Source organism: Aquarana catesbeiana, linkage group LG10 (genome assembly GCF_042186555.1).
Source record: "Aquarana catesbeiana isolate 2022-GZ linkage group LG10, ASM4218655v1, whole genome shotgun sequence".
Taxonomy (NCBI): domain Eukaryota; kingdom Metazoa; phylum Chordata; class Amphibia; order Anura; family Ranidae; genus Aquarana; species Aquarana catesbeiana.
Window position 1 is genome coordinate 12,804,854 of NC_133333.1, and position 12,459 is coordinate 12,817,312.

The 12,459-nt window shown below is 40.0% G+C and overlaps 1 long non-coding RNA gene across 1 annotated transcript; it reads right to left on the reverse strand.

Annotated features, from left to right (window-relative positions):
* Positions 1–3,769: 3,769 nt before the first annotated feature.
* On the reverse strand, positions 3,770–10,866 carry LOC141109792 (uncharacterized). Its single transcript, XR_012236194.1, has 4 exons — positions 10,793–10,866; positions 10,043–10,095; positions 7,037–7,059; positions 3,770–4,064 (listed from the first exon to the last, which is right to left on the reverse strand). It is a non-coding gene; the product is annotated as an uncharacterized lncRNA (long non-coding RNA).
* Positions 10,867–12,459: the final 1,593 nt, after the last annotated feature.

Here is a 12,459-nt window from a genome sequence, read left to right on the forward strand (position 1 = left end):
GATCACCGGGCACAGTGTTGCCTCCTCACACCTGATTCAAACCACTAATTGCAGTACTACCGTGTCGCAATCGCGTGCATTGCTTGGCAATCATGGGTTTGAATCAGGTGTTGAAGGCAACAACATATTCGCCTCCTCCCCACCTGTCAAACACACTCAGATCGCTTTTCAGAGGAGCAGCAGTACCTGCTGTACTTGTAAATGAGCAGCGGCACCCTTAGGGCTCATGCACATGTAAAGTTAGTGGGGTGGTAAAACCCTTTCAGAAAGTGCTCCAAACCCCCAGGATAAATGCATTGACACCGAATGATTGCAGGGCTGTAGAAAGAGCAAGGAAATCAAATTAGTTCACAAAAAATGGCAACATATAGTAGAAGAATTTGTAACATAATAACGAGATGGGATGACTGATGAAATGATTCCCAGGAACAGAGGGATGAGCTGTGCAAAAACATTTCCATTCATTGGAGCTCCACCATAAAATAAACCCGAACTGAGAGAAAAATAGGGAGGTGGCCACCGAGGAACACCTTCTGAAAGGCATTTTCAAGAAGTGACATTAACATAAGTAATCTATGTTATCCTTTAAATTATATGTAACACTAATCCCCCTACACACGATAGGATTTTCCGACAACAAAATCCATGTTTTTTTTCCGAAAGATGTTGGTTCAAACTTGTCTTGCATACACACGGTCACACAAATATTGTCGGAAATTCCGAACGTCAAAAACGCGGTGACATACAACACGTACGATGAGCTGAGAAAAATGAAGTTCAATAGCCAGTGAGGCTCTTCTGCTTGATTCCGAGCATGCGTGGAACTTTGTGCGTCGGAATTGTGTACACACGGTCGGAATTTCCGACAACAAGCTCCCATAGAACATTTTCCGTCTGAAAATCCTAACGTGTGTACGGGGCATAAGAATACCCTTCTCCTATTTGCTCCCTTTTTGTCTGACAAATATCCCTTTGAAAGCATTTTATTATATCTCTTTAACTAATTTACCTGTTGATCCTGCCAAAAATCTTTCTACCTGATAAGTTCCTGTGCTCTCTGCCTCTGCTGGACTTTCATCAAAACACCTCCTGATGTTATGGAGATAAGGAGAGGTGACAAGTGTAGTCTTGTCTTTTAGATGACTATATTAGTCCTCCATGGATGCAGTCAAGTGAGTGAGCATTGTCACATTTGGGCAGGAAGTGTGATACTGGCAGGATCAGCACTGAATATAATGGAAATAATAAAAAAAAATGTTACAAAAGAAAGCTAACATAGCCATCACATCTAAGGACTGGGAAGTTGCAATATATTATATTGAAGTTCTTTTTTTGTTTTTTGTTTTTGTTTTAGAGAATACTTTTTTAGTGAGCAATGAAATTTACTACATTTATAAGGTAAAAAAAATAATTTACACAATTAGTGTACCTGAGTTAGAGAGGAGTCTAACATTCCAGATGAATATTTTAAATTATTATTATTATTTATATTAATAAATATTATTAACGTATTATCAATAAGGTAAAAAAGTTTTCTGTCCTGCAGAGTTGTCTGGCAAATTATGAATCATCGTGATTATCTAGATTCCCAAATGGTGTATTATCTAGAGATTAGTCATATCTACATGGTAATATTCAGGAGGCGCTAAAAGTGATTTTTCTATTCTTCGGTTTTAATAGTTCCCACTAGATGGCACCATAACACTCTCAAGTGTATGATCTTCTGCTGACACCTTGTGTTCCCCATAAGATGTTGCATCCCATTCATTCTATTTTTTCTATTTTGTTAGATTTAGCTCAATGTTTTATATATACATACACATTGTTATTATTATGCCCAACTCATGCAGTCATGGACTGAACTCTTCCACACAATGCTAATATATATATATATATATATATATATATATATATATATATATATATATATATATATATATATATATATATATATATATTTACAGAATGATCTGATTCAAAAGAAAATTATAGGTATTGGAATTTCCTTTCAAATGTGGCTGTTAGTGAACGTAATAAATACAAATTTATCCGAAGTTACGAATTTTCCAAAATAACAAATGCCGCATCTAAACGTATGGAACATAACAAATTACCGTATTTATCGGCGTATAACACGCACTTTTTTCCCTTAAAATCAGGGGAAAATCATGGGTGCGTGTTATACACTGATCCCCCCCGCTGTTTGTGAGCGGAGCGAGCCGGCGGCAGACATACATACATAGCCGAGTGTACTCGGCTAGGTTCGGCTAGCTCCGCTCACAGTCCCGCCCAGTCCCGCCCTATGATGTACATAACACAGGGACTGGGCGTGACTGTGAGGGGAGCTAGCCGAACCTAGCCGAGTACACTCGGCTATGTATGTATATGGGCGGCGCTCGGCTCCGCTCACAGTCATGCCCAGTCTGGGCGGGACTACGAGAGGAGCCGAGAAGAGCAGGCTCTGTGTATCTCGGCGCCGGCAAGGCTGCAGATGGACACTGATAAGGCTGCAAATGGACACTGACAAGGCTGCATTGATGGGCATTCAAATGTAAGTCTTTTTCCTTAAAAAGTTTTTTTCCTTAAAATTCCCTCCTAAACTTGGGGTGCGTGTTATACGCCGATAAATACGGTAATAATAATTATTATTATTAATAATAATAAAAATGTAATATTATTATTGTTATTATTTTTATTATTTATTATTAATATGTTGCGTTCCATTTTCATCGTTATTTCGGATAATTCATAACTTCGGATAAATTCGTATTCGTTATGTTCACTAACAGCAGAATTTGAAAGGAAATTCCAATACCTGTAATTTAATAGTTATTATTAGTTAGTTACTTTTTTATTTTGGATTTTCACATTTTCGGATTTCCGCATTTTTGGAATTTCTGAATTTCAGAATTTTCTAATTCCTGAATTTTCCTAGAATTTTTCCTGAAGTTACGAATTTATTCATAATAACAAATTTCGATCATAACGTATGACCCAAAAGCGAAAAAAAACAAAACAAAAAACAAAAAAACAAATGAGACGAAAAAAAACCCCACATTTTTCCGGCAGTGCACAGGTCTATTGCCTAGTTTTTTTTTTTTTTTATTCCAACAGTACAAACAAATGACCACTGCCCCAACCATAACTGGCCTTTGCAGGAAGGAACACATGGAAGGGCAACGCATGTAAAACAAAATCAAAGGAAATTCCTAGACTCAACTCACCAGCCAGCCTGCAACCAAACCGAATTAACATGCATTAAAAACAAGGGTTTCCTTTGGCTACCTACCCTGTTTCCCCGATAATAAGACCTAGCGTGATTGTCAGTGATGGCTGCAATATAAGCACTACCCCCCAAATAAGCCCTACCCTGTTTCCCCAAAAATAAGCCCTACCCTGAAAATAAGACCTACAAGGACTTATTTGGGGGGTAGGGCTTATATTGCAACCATCACCGACAATCACGCTAGGTCGTATTTTCGGGGAAACAGGGTAGTTTCTTTTTCCCTAGAGGTGTAGAGAAATTGTCACAGCAAGGTAAGTTTTAAGTTGGATCTCTAATAGAAGAATAATGGAAGAGACGTCCTTGTTGGTTCTAGAATGTATTGTTTTAATTTTAATTACCGGTATTTATTGGATTGTATGGCGACTGTAGACGGAGGACGGTGATGTCAAATTAAAGTTCTTCTGTGTTTTAACACACCGATAAATAAAGGATGAATATGTTGAATATGTGTATATATGGAATTAAAAAAAAAAAAAAAACAGAGAATTTTCAGTTATTTTTATTAGACTTAAACAGACACATGAATCGATACAATGCGCATTAATTCCATTTCACATCTCCGGCCCCTGAAATGTGTTCATGTTTTAGTTAACTCCTCGGCAATCCTCTGGCAGAACGCATCTCTTATCACTGGGTGAGCGGCGGACGTACCGTGATTGGCAAATGCAGCCGGACATACAGACCAGAGGGCACAGAACCTTTCTTGCAAGCCGTTGGCAGGTCCTCTGACAGGTGGGAAGGGCACCACAGTAAGAAAAGACTTCATTTGGTCCACAATCTTTGAGGAAGAAAATAGGAAGAGAGATAGGTTGTGCGAGGTCAGTAATGAAATATGTTACCTTACAGTAATTAAAAGATAACTAATCCCTCCAATACCGGGAGCTTTCACCCCCCCCCCCCCCCCTTCCTGCCCAGGCCAATTTTCAGCTTTCAGCGCTGTCGCACTTTAATTGACAATTGCTCAGTCATGCAACGCTGTACCCATATGAAGTTTTTGGCATTTTTTTTAAACAGATAAAGAGTTCTTTTGGTGGTATTTAAAGCGGTGTTCCCAATATTAAAAAAAATTAAAAGTCAGCAGCTACAAATACTGCAGCTGCTGACTTTTAATAATTGGACACTTACCTGTCCCAAGGTCCAGCGATGCGGGGGGGATCGAAGCCCTGCTTGTCTCCCCCTCCATTCGGCGGCACCGGCATTGTAACTGTGGGTGCCCGGCTGTAGCCGGCACCCACTGTTCATGCGCGAGTGACCCAGATGATTGACAAGAGGGAGGGGGCAGAGCTGAGTCCTTCCTGTGCTGAGGGGAAGTGACGTCACCAGCCCAGGCACTGAAGGAGGCAGACTACGAGGGACCCCCTAGCAACAGCCATTTAGAGGTGAGTAAAAAAAAAAAAAAATTCTAAATTTTTTTTTTTTTTTTAAGCACATTCATGAATTTTTTTTTTTTTTTTTGGTGGAACACCACTTTAATCACCATTGAGCTTTTTATTTTTTGCTAAATAAACAAAAAAGTCAGAAAATGTTTATTTCTTAGTTTCTGTTAAAATATAGCAAAAAAGTTATTTTTTTCTTCACTGGTGGGCGCTGATGAGGCTGCATTTATGATGCTGCACTGATGGACACCGATGGGCACTGATGAGGCGGCACTGATGAGGTTGCATTGATGGGCACTGTTGAGGCTGCACTGATGGGCACTGATGACGCTGCACCAATGGGCACTGATGAGGCTGCACCAATGGGCACTGATGAGGCTGCACTGATGAGGCTGCACTGATGGGCACTGATGAGGCTGCACTGATGGGTACTGATGACGCTGCACCAATGGGCACTGATGAGGCTGCACCAATGGGCACTGATGAGGCTGCACCAATGGGCACTGATGAGGCTGCACTTATGTCCCCTAATGAGGCTGCACTGATAGGCTGCATTGATCACGCTGCACCGATGGACACTGATGGGCACTGATGAGGTTGCATTGATGGGCACTGTTGAGGCTGCACCAATGGACACTGATAATGCTGCAACAATAGACACTGATGAGGCTGCACCAATGGGCACTGATGAGGCTGCACTGATGAAGCTGCACTGATGAGCACTGTTGAGGCTGCACCAATGGGTACTGATGACGCTGCACCAATGGGCACTGATGAAGCTTCACTGTTGAGGCTGCACCGATGGGTACTGATGAGGCTGCACTGATGAGGCTGCACTGATGGGCACTGATAAGCTGCACTGATCTGTACTGATGGGGCTGCACCGATGATCAATGCTCTGATTATCAGTGAAAATTGTGTGTCGACAGCTTTGCCAGTTATCTGCTTTCCTTTTCTCACACAGAGAGCGTGTGAGGAAAGGACCACCATTAACTGGCAAGTCTGTTTACTTGTGATCAGCTGTGATTGGGGAAGCCCGCTGACAGCTGATGAGTCCTTGGTTGTTAAGGACGCAGTGGCTGGCTTCCCAGGCCCGCTCCTTAACCACTTGCCTACCACCGCACGCCGATGTACGTTGGCACGATGGCAGCGGTGGGCAAATGGGCGTACCTGTATGTCCCCTTTAATTGGCGGGGCTAGCAGGTGTGGCCGTGCCTGCGGGACCGGCGATCGTGTCACGGAGCGGCAGAATGGGGTAAACAAGGCATTTCCCTGTTCTGTCTTGTGACATGACCGAGATCTACTGCTCCCTGTCATCGGGAGCAGTGATCGCTGTCATGTGAGTTGAAGCCCCTCCCCCCCACAGTTAGAATCACTCCGTAGGACACACTTAACCCCTTAATCGCCCCCTAGTGTTTAACCCCTTCCCTGACAGTGTCATTTAAACAGTAATCAGTGCATTTTTATAGCACTGATCGCTGTATAAATGTCAGTGGTCCCAAAATACTGTCAAAAGTGTCCGATGTGTCTGCCATAATGTCGCAGTCACAATAAAAATCGCAGATCGCCGCCATTACTAATAAAAAAAAAATTAATATTAAAAATGCCATAAAATTTTCCCCTCGCTATAACTTTTGCGCAAACCAATCAATATACGCTTATTGCATTTTTTTTTTACCAAAAATATGTAGAAGAATACATATCAGCCTAAACTGAGGAAAAAAATGTTTTTTTTTATATATTTTTGGGGGATATTTATTATAGCAAAAAGTAAAAAATATTGATTTTTTTCTCAAAATTTTGCCCTTTTTTTTGTTTACAGCGCAAAAAATAAAAAGCACAGAGGTGATCGAATAGCACCAAAAGAAAGCTCTATTTGTGGGGAAAAAAAGGACATCAATTTTGTTTGGGTGCAGCGTCACACGACCGCGCAATTGTCTGTTAAAGCGACGCAGTGCCGAAACGCAAAAAGTGCTCTGGTCTGGAAGGGGGTAAAATCTTCCGGGGCTGAGGTGGTTAACAACCAGCTATTCTTCACACAGAATTTGAATCGGTCGATCATTTTTCCACCGATCTGAATCTGATTCTTTTCCAAAAATTTAGAATTCATTAAAAAACGAAAATACGAAACAAAATTAAGAAAAATTCAACGTGGTTCGTTACTATTCCACTCGCAAATTCAGACACATCCAAATCTCAGAATAACCAAAATGGGACCGAATTTATTTTTATATTTTGCACGTCTACTTTTTGGGATATATGGTAAGCGGACTGACTGCTTAGGTAGACCCTTGTACAGCGAGGTGTAGAGAGATTCTACAACCAGGTTGTAATGTGGGTGGCTGGCATAACATTAAGACGGAAGGATACTTACATTGGCAGCAAATGATTGCAGGGCTGTAGAAAGAGAAAAGAAATCAAATTAGCTCACAAAAAAAGAGCAACATATAGTAGAAGAATTTGTAACATATTAACGAGATGGGATGACTGATGAAATGATTCCCAGGAACAGAGGGATGAGCTGTGCAAAAAACATTTCTATTCATTGGAGCTCCCCAATAAAATAAACCCGAACAATAGGGAGAAAAATAGGGAGGCGGCCACCGATGAACCCCTTCTGAAAATGTTTGTTCCCTGGCTGTGCCTGGCCTCACTACTCCTGATCTCTACAGTTATTGTAGGTTTGTAACTCAGACAGAACTGAAGACTCAGGATTGGTATGACAGCCAGTAAATGAATGTCACAGCAGCCTATATATTCACTACAGTTATCCTTTAAATTGTATGTAGGAATAAACTTCTCTTATTTGCTTCCCTTTGTTCTGATACATATCCCATTAAAAGCATTTTTTAAATATAAATATATATAAATATATATACAATACAAATTGCCTGTATTGAATTGTTTTGTAACTGTACTGTCTGCCTTCATGTTGTAAAGGGCTGGGCAAACTGTTGGCGCTAAATAAATCCTAAATAACAATAATAATAATATATATAAATATATTTTAATCTGGTATCTTTTTGAGAACTTTTAAATGACATTTTTTTCTATAGTTTAACTTTTATTATGGTATTTATTCATGTTTTTATTGTATATTTAAAATTGGGGCTCATTGAGTCTCATTGGGAACTTTTAAAAATACATTTGCTTTTATAACTGAAGCTTTATTATTACTAAAATTAAGAAATAAAATGAATGTCCATTGTCACAAAACAAAAATAGGGTAATGAAACCATACGCAATCATGCGCACTGTGTACAAACTTTAAGGTACCCAACAGTCTAGGACTGGATTAATTATCTATGGAAAAAATAGAATGGAGGAATTCCTGGTATAATATGCCATAAACAAAACACCAACAATCAAACTCACATTATGTATATTAGTTTATCTCACGTAATCAACCATAAAAAGAAAATAATCGGAAAAAAAAGCAGTAGAGAAACATGCCCAACGCCTGTACTATTGGTACAAAAATACAAACATAATACATATCCCATTAAAAGCATTTTTTAAATATAAATATATAAATGAAAAAAATAAATAAATATATCTATCTGTCTATATATATATATATATATATAGATAGATAGATAGATAGATAGATAGATAGATAGATAGATAGATAGATAGATAGATAGATAGATAGATAGATAGATATAGATATAGATATAGATATAGATATATCTATATCTATATATATAGATCTATCTATATATAGATAGATCTATATATATATAGATATAGATATATCTATATCTATATATATATATAGATATAGATATAGATATATCTATATCTATATAGATATAGATATATCTATATCTATATATATAGATATATCTATATAGATATGGATATATATATATCTATATACTGTATATATATATCTATATCTATCTATCTATCTATCTATCTATCTATCTATCTATCTATCTATCTATCTATCTATCTATCTATCTATCTATCTATCTATCTATCTATATATATATATATATATAGATATATATATATATATATATATATATCTATATATATATATCTATATATATATAGATATATATATATAGATATATATATATCTATATATATATATAGATATATATATATATAGATATATATATATATATATATATATATATATATATATATATATATCTATATCTATATATAGATATATATAGATATAGATATAGATATCTAAATCTATATCTATATATATCTATATCTATATATATCTATATATATAGATATAGATATAGATAGATAGATATATAAATCTATATATAGATATATATATCTATCTATCTATATCTATATCTATATATATAGATATAGATATAGATAGATAGATATATATATGGAATTGGATTTTATTGTACATTCTACTGTAGAGTCTTTTCTCTGCTTTGTAAATTTTTGCAAAAAGCTTTAATAAATATTACCTGATTCAAAAAAGAAGCAATAATAAGATGGAATTGGGATGGTAAAGAAGGAAGAAAATGGAAAGAAAGCAATGGTAATTTTTTTTCTATGGTTAATCTTTCTTTTTTGCTCTCCTAATTAGATATTAGATATGCGTGTGTTTTAAGTATGTTGGATTTATTTATTGTGCACTTTTTTAATGTATATTTGATTTTATGGTACAGTGGTGTTTTTTTGCAAATTTTCAATTGTTGAAAATGTTCAAATTTTATGCACATTATATGCAACAGCAGTATTTGCACTGTAAACCTTTTTTATTCATATAAAGTGTTGGTGAACTTAAACTGTATCGCTATGCTGTGATACCTGTAGGCTTTGCGTACGGCGAGGCGGGGGGGTCTTGGGGGGGGGATTGGCGGGGCCTCCATGTCCATTTTGCTTGGGGCCCCCAAATTCCTTCAAACGGCCCTGGCTATAACATAGGGGGGAAGGTGTTGTGAAGTCCACAGAAATAGCTAGAAGCAATGTAACTGATAACACTGCAGTACGGGCTCTTTAGGTGTTTGGCAGGATCAGCAGGTTTTTGTTGTACAACTTCTCAGATATAACAACAAGCTTTCAATGAAAGGGAGCAAATAAGAGAAGTGCCTTGTTGAAATTTACACCCCCCCCCATGAGGTATGGTAAATGTTTATTTCTAGAGCAATGTTTCCTATAAAGCATTATAATTAGATAATGTTAATTAAATAAAAAATATATTGCACAGTGAATGTGGTCAGTTTTTAAACCTGGAACATTTCAAGAGAAATAAGTGATCTGGAACAAATTTACTGATCTCTGGAGATCCAGGAGGACGAGCAACTGAGCCCATTGTTAGCTGCTGTCCAGTCTTCGGGAATTTTGGTTGTAACAAGTCTGTATAATAATAAACATTGTTAGGAAGGGGACTCACCCAATGAGAAGAGGAGAACTACAGCGATGGGTCTCATCATCTTCCTTTCTGACCTGTGAAATAATACACATAATAAATAAGTTGGGCTATTTACTAAGACTTAATGTGATAAGCTATTGAACTGTTGGACAAAACCATTATTATTTTTTTTTTAATTCTGTATTTTATTTTTTTAACAATTTTTATACATATAAACAGAGACATTTTAGATGGTTGCATATAACAAAGTATATCTTAACACACATTAATTCTATTTTCAACATATATATATAGTCATTATATAAACAAAAAAAGAAAGGAAAAAAAGAAAAAATATATATAAAAAGAAGAGGGAGGGTTGTTCCCCCCTCTCTCTAATATATACATTCTACCATTCATGTATATATTCTTCCCCCCCTTCGTGTCTCACTTATACACAGGTATGATTTACCAGGGAAACGATAAGGAGAGGGGAGAGACAAGAAAAAAAAAAGGACTTTTCTACAAGGAGAGTTGTGTCTTCTCACTCTTCCTTCCCCCTAAAATGAATGAATCCCATTACTAACCCCCTTTTTGTTCCAGAATGATGCACAATAATACATGTTGTCATCATATAGGCAATCATGTGATCATCTAAGCTCTATAATGACTCCATTATAATGATGGATATTGTACAATACAGCATTTCATTAGACATATATAGTTCCCATCTTAGTAAGGATAATACAATCACATAATGTTTCCCCTTGTAGAATGAATTTCCGTACTTACAGAGCAGATGTAGGATCTGATCAGGAAATGTGGGAATACAGTGTAACCTGTTGGAGCATTTTTATATCCTTAGGCAGAGGCGGCTCTAGGCTTTGTGAGGCCTTAGGCGAAACTTACACGTGAGGCCCCAATCACGCCCATAATAGGAAAAAAAAAATTCAAGCAATAAAAATGGCTGCAAAAAGATGGACAGATCTAGCACATAGTTCATCAGCACCATTTCCAGGGCACCCTACTTACCCATCAGACATATGCAGCCAATAAAACATCTGAGGCCCAGCAAGGTGGCAACCCCTCTAAGAATTTCCCGTGTCTTGGGAGAATGGGGAGGGGATGTCACTGAGTCATTCCACATCCACAGAGGAAGTAGAGTGGGGGGGATCTCAGCACAGCGCAGGGGGAGAGAGAGAGGGGGAGGGAAAGGGAGGGAGAGAAAGAGAGAAAGAAAGGAAGAGAGAGGGAGGGGGAGAGAGGGAGGGGGAGAGAGAGAAAAAGGGGGCAAGAGAAGGGGAGCAAGAGATTGTGAGCGATAGTGGAGAGAGAGAGAGAGGGGAGGGAGAAAGAGGGGGAGAGAGAAAGAGGGGGAGAGAGAAAAAGGAGGAGAGAGAGAGGGGGAGGGAGAGAGGGGGAGGGAGAAAGAGGGGGAGGAAGACATTGTGAGAGAGGGGGAGGGAGAGAGGGGGGAGAGGGGGGAGAGAGAAGGTGAGTGAGAGGGGGTTGAGAGAGAGGGGTAGAGAAAGGGTGCGCAAAAGGGGGAAAGAGAGGTGGAGAGAGATAGAGAGAGAGAGGGGGGAGAGAGAGAGGGGGGAGAAAGAGGGAGGAGAGAGAGACGGGGGAGAGAGAGAGAGGGGGGTGAGAGAGAGGGGGGAGAGAGAGAGGGAGAGAGGGAGAGAGGGTGAGAGAGGGAAAGAGAGAGGGGGGAGAGAGAGGGGGGGAGAGAGAGAGGGGGGAGAGGGGGAGAGAGAGAGGGGGGAGAGAGAGGGGGGAGAGAGAGAGAGGGGGAGAGAGAGAGGGAGGGGGAAAGAGGGGAGGAGAGGGGGAGAGAGAGGGGGAGAGAGAGGGAGAGAGAGGGGAGAGAGAGGTGAGAGAGAGGGGGAGAGAGGGAGAGAGAGAGCGGGGGAGAGAGAGATGTGGGGGGGGAGAGAGAGCGGGGGGGAGAGAGAGAGGGGGAGAGGGGGAGAGAGGGAGGGGGGAGAGAGAGAGAGGGGGGGAGAGGGGGTAAGAGAGAGAGGGGGAGAGGGGGGTAAGAGAAAGAGGGGGGAAGAAGAGAGAGAGAAAGAGAGAGGGGGAGAGAGGGAGTGACAGGGGGTAAGAGAGAGAGAGGAGAGATGAGAAAGAGGGGGTGAGGGAAAGGGGGTGAGAGAGATCTCTAGCCCTGTCCCTGTCTGCAGCCCCTCCTGTGCCCCATGTCCCAGTCTGTGAAGGCACTGGGGGGGGCAAAGAGCAGGGAGGAGCTGGAGAGTGCTGGGGGTGGAGAGTGCTGGAGGGTGGAGAGTGCTGGAGGGTGGGGGGCAGAGAGTGCTGGGGGTGGAGGTGGAGAGTGCTGGAGGGTGGGGGGCGGAGAGTGGTGGGGGGTGGGGGGAGGAAAGTGCTGGGGGGTGGGGGCGGAGTGTGCTTGGGGGTGGGGGCGGAGAGTGCTGGGGGGTGGGGGCCGGAGAGTGCTGGGA